Consider the following 7998-nt stretch of genomic DNA (forward strand, 5'->3'; position numbering starts at 1 on the left):
AAAAAAAAAAAAAAAAAAAAAAAAAAAAATTTGACTTTTAAAAAACAAAAGACTTCATATGATATTGTGTTTTTATTGCGTTTGCAATATTTTTATAGTAACCTTTATGAACTCAGTATAAGTGCAAGTTGTTTGAAAAGGTGTTTTTATTGGTGCACAGTAGAATTGTGAGGTTTTCAGTAGATGTCATGAGATTTTGTATATCTACATAAAATATAAGTACATTTTTTTCTAATGCTACTGGAAACTTTACTTTTCCTTTGGAACACATAAACGATACGATGTACAAAGTAACAGCTCTGGTTCCACCAGTACCTAATGTTGAAAACATTTTTAAAGTAATTTTTAATACTAACTATTTAGTATACTGTCAATACTGTACATCTGCATACTGGTGTTAATAGGGTATATATTAAATTATATAAAGAAATAAGATATTTTACTGTTGTTCTTTCTACATATATTATTGGTTAGTACAGTATACCATCAAATATTTGGCTTTGATATGGGAAAAAACGAACTTTGCCTATGTAATGGAAATAAAATATTTTCTTTTATGAAATATATTAGAATGCAGATTATACTAATATCCTGAAATAAAACTGGTAATTTATTTGGTTCATGGTATACCCATGGGCCGGGCGCAGTGGCTCACACTTGTAATCCTAGCACTTTGGGAGGCCAAGGCAGGTGTATCACAAGGTCAGGAGATCGAGACCTTCCTGGCTAACATGGTGAAACCCCGTCTCTACTAAAGGTACAAAAAATTAGCCAGGCGTGGTGGCAGGCACCTGTAGTCCCAGCTACTCAGGAGGCTGAGGCAGGAGAATGGCGTGAACCCAGGAGGCAGAGCTTGCAGTGAGCACTCCAGCCTGGGTAACAGAGCGAGACCCCATTTCAAAAAAAAAAAAAAATTAGATTGAAAATGATTCTCATCATTTCAATCTCAAATACAAGCCAGTTTTAGAAACTGTTATTGCTTATGAATAAAGAAATAGAAGTTACAATGCTAAGGTTATTATATAATGCATACTCATACAGCCAGTCCTACTGTAATTCAAAAGAAAAAGGTCGAAGTCTACAAAATGTGAACATTTTTTCTCTCTTCAGTGCTGTCAAGTTGGTAGTTTGAAATTGGCCATGGTGGGAGTATTTACACCAAAAAAATTAGTAAACACTACAAATCAGATTTTTTTTTTCCTTGAAAGCCAGCTGTTAAGCATACATCAGCACACCCTAGAGGCCACATTCCCATTTCTATTCCTACAGATATGAAAGTAAAGAACAGAACACATTTTGTGAAATAAAAGAAAGCATATGAGGTAAATCCCCATCGACCCACCCAAAACTGCATCTGGGTCTTTCCCTTGTGGGTATTATGGTTCATGGTTATCTTCTGACCAACAAATCTCTATTTAATCATGTTTTGACCACAGAAAATCTCTCTAGGCTGTCAGCAAGCTGCAAATCCACTAAAGACTATCCAGGCAATCAGGAAAGGCAAAACTTACAGAATGATAGAGGAAAAATTACAGTATAAGTAAAGATCTGCTGTAATATAGAAAGCTCAAAATAGTCAAAGCCAGGTATGGAGCAATCAAAGGCTATTTGTGTGGTTCATAGATTATGTTTTAATAGTTATTTTACAAATGTTTATTAATTTCAGGCATTTTAAATGCTTTCATTACCAGTTTATGGCTTTACAATTGAAGGGAGAAGAAGAAAAATGTAAGACGGCTGGGCGCAGTGGCTCACGCCTATAAAAGTGCTGGGACAGCACTTTGGGAGGCCAAAGCGGGTGGATCACCTGAGGTTGGGAGTTCAAGACCAGCCTGACCAACATGGAGAAACCCCGTCTCTACTAAAAAAAAAAAAAACAAAATACAAAATTAGCTAGGTGTGGTTGCACATGCCTGTAATCACAGCTACTCAGGAGGCTGAGGCAGGAGAATCGCTTGAACCCGGAAGCCAAAGTTTGCGGTGAGCCGAGATTGCTCCCTTGCACTCCAACCTGGGCAACAAGAGCAAAACTCCAACTCAAAAAAAAAAAAAAAATTAAGACTTTCATGCCTGGTAATAGAGTTGGCCGAGAAGAATATAAACTTATTTACAAACTATGGCTTCAGTAGTATTGGTGGATTTGAGGTCATTCGCAACTCCTGTCTCTCTGCCCAACATTTAATTTTTGGTATGCGTTGGAGTTCAGTCCAACAGCCTGCTCTCACATCACTCCGCACAGCAGCTCGGCAATGTCACCACTCCCATGGCTGCAGAGTTACCATTTGCATCCTAACAGCTCCCCAATTTGCATCTCTAGATCAGAGCACTGTACAGAATTTAAGACTCATACATTCAATTGCTTGCCCAATATTTATTTGCACTTGGTTATCCCATAGTACCCGAGATTCAGCATGTCCAAACGAGCACAGCATCCTTCTCCCAAATCTTTAATTCCTGTTTCCCATCTCAGCAAATGACACAATCCTTTCCCTAACTGCTCAAGCAGGAGTCATAGGTGACATCCTTGACTCTGTTTCCTACACTACCTACCTATAACCAAGTACCAAGTCTATTTTACTTCTAAAAATACAATCTTTCTACTTCTCTTCATTCCTAGCATCAATAACTGAGTCCATTCTGCCATCAGGTGAGAACCTGGCATGTTGAGAATCCTGATTAGCCTCCCTACCTTCATTTTCCACTTTGTAGACCTGGCATGCTGAGAATCCTGATTAGCCTCCCTACCTTCATTTTCCACTTTGTAGTTACAGATCTTTCTAAAGCATTATTCTAACACGATTCTGATATCCTTGACCTAAATCTTTTCAATGGCTTTCTGTTTTCGTTATGATAAAGTCCTTATGCCTTAATATGTTTTACAAGGCTCTTCATGTACTGGTTCTTCCATACCTCATCTCTCTCTACTGCCACTCTCCATTTCCAAGATTCAATTATACTGAACTTTTCCCCAGTTCCTTTAAAGAGACATGCTTTCTTACTTCCAGAACTTTGTACATGCTTTACTTCTTTAACTGCTCCACACCAGACTGACCAACATCTACACAGCCTTAAGACCTCAAGTGAGACATCATGTCCTCCAGGGAAACTTCTCTGACTCCTTTAAATCCAGTTTTGGTTCTTCATTATGGCTTGGTTTCCCATGTGCAACCCTGTGCTTTCCAGGTCAGCACTTCTCATGCTATATTGCAATAGCTTATTTGTCAGCTGCTGCTTTAATAATTGATTAATTATTAAATTAATAGGCTTCACAAGGGAAGAGAACATGTCTGTCATTCTATAATTGCATTGCTAGTGCCTAACATAATGCCTGGGACATAATAGGCCGTCAAAATATTTATCAAGTAAACCCACTTCATCTACTCATGCTCTTCATATAGACCACTAACAAAAAAGATCTAGAGCTTGTTGTACTTTGAAGTTCTTTGACTCCAAAAGTATACTTACTGTGCACAAAGAGCATGGGTTGATGTATACATTATAATTTATAAAGCTATTCACTTTTGATAAAAGAATACTGCTGTTATTTGGATACATATACAGTATTTCCACTATACACTTGTGTATTTTAGGAGAAAATGTATTTTCAGTGTTTGGTTGATTCACTATTTTTCCAAAAAGGATATTTTAACAATACGTATGGTCACTGATACTACCAAAACTTCACATTTGTTCAGTATTTTTTAATAGACCTTTATTTACTACATTTTAATTTTTTGTTTTGTTTTGTTTTTTGAGGCAAAGTCTCACTCTGTTGCCAGGCTGGAGGGCAGTGGCACGATCTCGACTCACTGCAACCTCCGCCTCCCAGGTTTAAGCAATTCTCCTACCTCAGCAGGAGTAGTTGGGATTACAGGCACGTGCCAGCATGCCTGTATTTTTGTATTTTTAGTAGAGACGGGGTTTCACCATGTTGGCCAGGATGGTCTCGATCTCTTGACCTTGTGATCCGCCCGCCTCGGCCTCCCAAAGTGCTGGGATTACAGGCGTGAGCCACTGCACCCGGCCTACATTTTAATTTTTACAAAAAACTCTTAAGCTTTTTCGTGAGCAGAAATTCTCAAGTCTCAACGCGTGGTATTTTAGGCTCCAGAAGAAATCCACTATTACAGTGTCCTAGTAGCCCAGACATATGTGTTAAATGACATGTATATACTTTGTTATTCTTTCTAATAAATAATACTCTTTTACAACTCTGCCTTCTGAGTGTCTCTTCCGACTCCCTATCACATGTTGTACTTATCAGTTAATGGCTGCCACATCCAGTTTGGAACGACCAAAGCAACAACAAACATCTGAGAGTGAACAGAGGTTATCTTTTTTCCTCATCCCTGTTGCCGGAACAGAATGCCAAGACATGATATGTATGGCTTCCCAGGAAAGGAGAAGTGGGAAAACCAAGATCAAGACCAACCTCTGCCTCCAAGCTATGTTTTTCTTCTTTCTGTTGCCTTGACTATTGTGTAAGTTAGAATTATTGAATAAACTCTGCAGAAGCCGGCTAGGGATCCAAAACATATTTATGTTTATTAAATTTGAGTTATCTTTTCAGCAATTAAAGTTTATCATTTAATCTTTCATTGACTTAGTTGGAAATTTCCTCGCCAGTTTTCCAAAACACCACAGACTACAGGAACTTGTATCATAAAACCATGGACCTTTTTTGCTATTGGTTTCCCCCAGTATTATAAGAGGCTAGTTTATAGTCTAGTTTAATGTGAGGTTGTTTAACATAAGAAAATTTTATATACAATGTACTTATTAATACCACAGTTAAGACAAAAACTTTAAAAGATTTTTCTGGGAGTAGCAGGATATGTAATGACATTATCCATATTTGAAAATATGTACCATCTACTGAATGCCCTTCTGTGGTCTGTCATGATTGTTTCTGTTAATGTTTTCCTCATTTTTTAGGTATAACATTCTAAAAATAGTCATGATTAGTTTTTCCATGAGGCCACAGCACCAGGTAGCCACAGCAGGCTACTTCTGAAGGACCTTAAGTCATAATTTTTTAATATATTTTCTGTCTTAAAGGGCACAAGAGTTATGTATGTAAACAGAACATATAAATAAAGGTTAAGAAGAAACAGGTACAAGATGAAAACACCCTCCCTGGTTATTACTTTGGTGAGATGAGCCTAAATAAATTCGTCTTTCACAAAACTCTAATGATGATTTTTCATATGAGGTGAAGAATTTGTTTAATAGACCAGTGGCTTTTAAAGATTTTTAAATTTACATAAAATCTTACACAAATACCACATATAGGATACCTAAATATCATTTATATGATAAAAGAGCTGCTATGATTGATTTTACTGTAGGTCAAAGGTCCCTGGGAAGCAGACTTGGAAGAAATTAGCATGTAGAAAGTCTACTAGGGAGTACTCTAGGATTGGCACCTGTAAGGGAAGTAAAAGATGCAAGACTGGACAGAGGGGGTTAAGCAATATGGTCACAACAGGGCCACAACTCTATGGGGTGCTCTGAAGCTAGGATGGTCCCTTAGAGTTGTTTCCTGCTGGGAGAAGACAGCTCTCTTCTGCAAAAAGCAATTCCCAGGGAGAGCTGACAGCTGGGGATTATCAAGCGGCACTCCCAGCAGCTATCAAAATAAATCCTTCGGTTCTGAAGGGAGGATTTGAGCAGCAAAATGTAGCATCTACTATAGAGTCCATTCTTTTCTCATCTTGTCCTCTATGGTACCTCAGTCACTTCCAAAAACCTTAGTCTTCAGAGTACCGTACGAAAATCACTGATTTAAATCATAAACTCATTGACTAAGATGGCTTAAATATTGGGGGAATACTGGCCAGGCGCGGTGGCTCACGCCTGTAATCCCAGCACTTTGGGAGGGCGATGCGGACGGTTCACGAGGTCAGGAAATCGAGACCACCCTGGCTAACACGGTGAAACCCCGTCTCTACTAAAAATACAAAAAATTAGCCAGGCCTGGTGGCGGGCGTCTGTAGTCCCAGCCACTGGGGAGGCTGAGGCAGGAGAACGGCCCCGGGAGGCAGAGTTTGCAGTGAGCCGAGATCGTGCCACTACACTCCAGCCTGGGCGACAGAGCAACACTCCGTCTCAAAGAAAAAAAAAAAAAAACTGGGGGAATACCTACACCTTTAGTCTGTTGTGTTGCCTAGCTTCTACCATAAGATTCAGTCTTCAGTTATGATAAAGCTTTAGTTGACTTAACAGTATGTCCAGAAGCAAAAAATGGCTTGCCTCTATTAGGAATAGATAAAAAAAAAAAAAAAATGGTTGACAAGAAAGCCCATTACTTAAAGCCAGGAGTAGGAAGTCAATGACATTTTGTACATATAAACTGCATAGACCAGTATTTAAGCTAGTAAGTCTGCCAGATGGGGCCTCACAAGATATCAGGACAAACCATCATTAGGGCATGTCATGGGAACTGGATAGGTTCAAGCACAGACATAGGTAAGTCTTTCCAGAACTCTGATTTGTGCTTTCTGGTCTCCTCCCCAAGTTCCCAAAACAGTTTTAATCCCAAACTTTTGGAGCATGTTCAAAATAAGATTTTCAATGGCAGAGAAGAACTCATTCAAAGAAATCCTATGCTGTGCCCCCACTCCAACGCACTGTTGGAACTGATTTATGACTTGGAGATTTGGCTCTAATCCTGACTTTTCTATTTATTTTTAGAACATAGGGTCTCATAAGCCAGATTTGGTAAATCAGTAAGCACTCAAGAGCTTTCTCCAGTCTTAGTCCAGAATATTTTGGGGGCTCCCTAATACAGTCTTAGGAGTGGGCATGATCAAGGAAGACAATGACCCCAACCCAGTTATGCACAAAAACTATAGTAGTGTTGAGGCATGCTTTTCCTCTTTGGTTAGAGGAAAATTTTCGAATAATGTCCAAACAAACTTCCACATGAAAAGATCCTCTTTACGTCAGACCTGAATTTAAGACTTGGTTCTGCCATTTACTTGGTGTAGAACTTGTACAAGTAATACATCTTGTTAAACTTCAAGTCCCTCATCTGTAAAACGGGGTAATTGTTATGACGGCATAAGTTACTAGGTATTTTATCATAGTGCCTTGCAGATAGCAAGCTTTCAATAAATCCTAGTCATTATCATTAAACATTCGCACGTGATCAATGAGGCAACCTTCTTCACTACCCATGGAAAGCTCATATAGTGAGAGCCACAGAAGGTTTAGTTATTTTATTGTTGACAAAAGATAACTACAAGGGAATTCTACTGCACTGCTCTTCTGTTCCCAGTCACTCCTGATTGAAATCTTTGTGAAATCTTTTATTTCTACTATGAGTGCTTCATGAGTTAAAATGATCATAAAAATAAGGAATAAGCCAACAAGTTAATGAACAGAAATAAAATGTGCTTTGTGCAACCATACCTTCTTTAACAGGATGCATTGTTTTCTTGAAGCCTGTATTTGCCACAATACCATGCACTTTCTGTTGCCTCTTTGCCTTGGAAAACTTAGGTGCAGAACCGCATTCAACAATTCACACACAATTCTGCTGTGGGTTTGAACATTTTCAAAATGATATCAATTCTGAAAATACTTAGCTCTAAATTTTCCTCCATTTCATAAACATACTATTAGGGTATGTTTATAGAATAACATGTATCTTGCTTTGGTTTTAAAATGAAATTTCAAATTAATTTGTTTGTCTGTGCTATATTGTCAATACACACTTAAAAATGTTCAGCCAAGATAAATATAATTGTACCCAGAATAACCTGTATTCAAAATGTATACACTATATTAGTACTCTCACATAAAATATCCAGCCCACATCAAAACATATGGATACATTCTATATACAAGTAGATAATATAAGCCAGGAATGGTGATTAATATGGATTAATATGTATTATTAATATGTTCATAAAGTCTTATCTTTTTAGTCTGAAAACATGCTAAATGCATATTATGATTTTAATTAGTCTTTTTCTATTTTAGCAAAACTTCAGT

Source organism: Hylobates moloch, unplaced genomic scaffold (assembly GCF_009828535.3).
Source record: "Hylobates moloch isolate HMO894 unplaced genomic scaffold, HMol_V3 SCAFFOLD_3, whole genome shotgun sequence".
NCBI lineage: Eukaryota > Metazoa > Chordata > Mammalia > Primates > Hylobatidae > Hylobates > Hylobates moloch.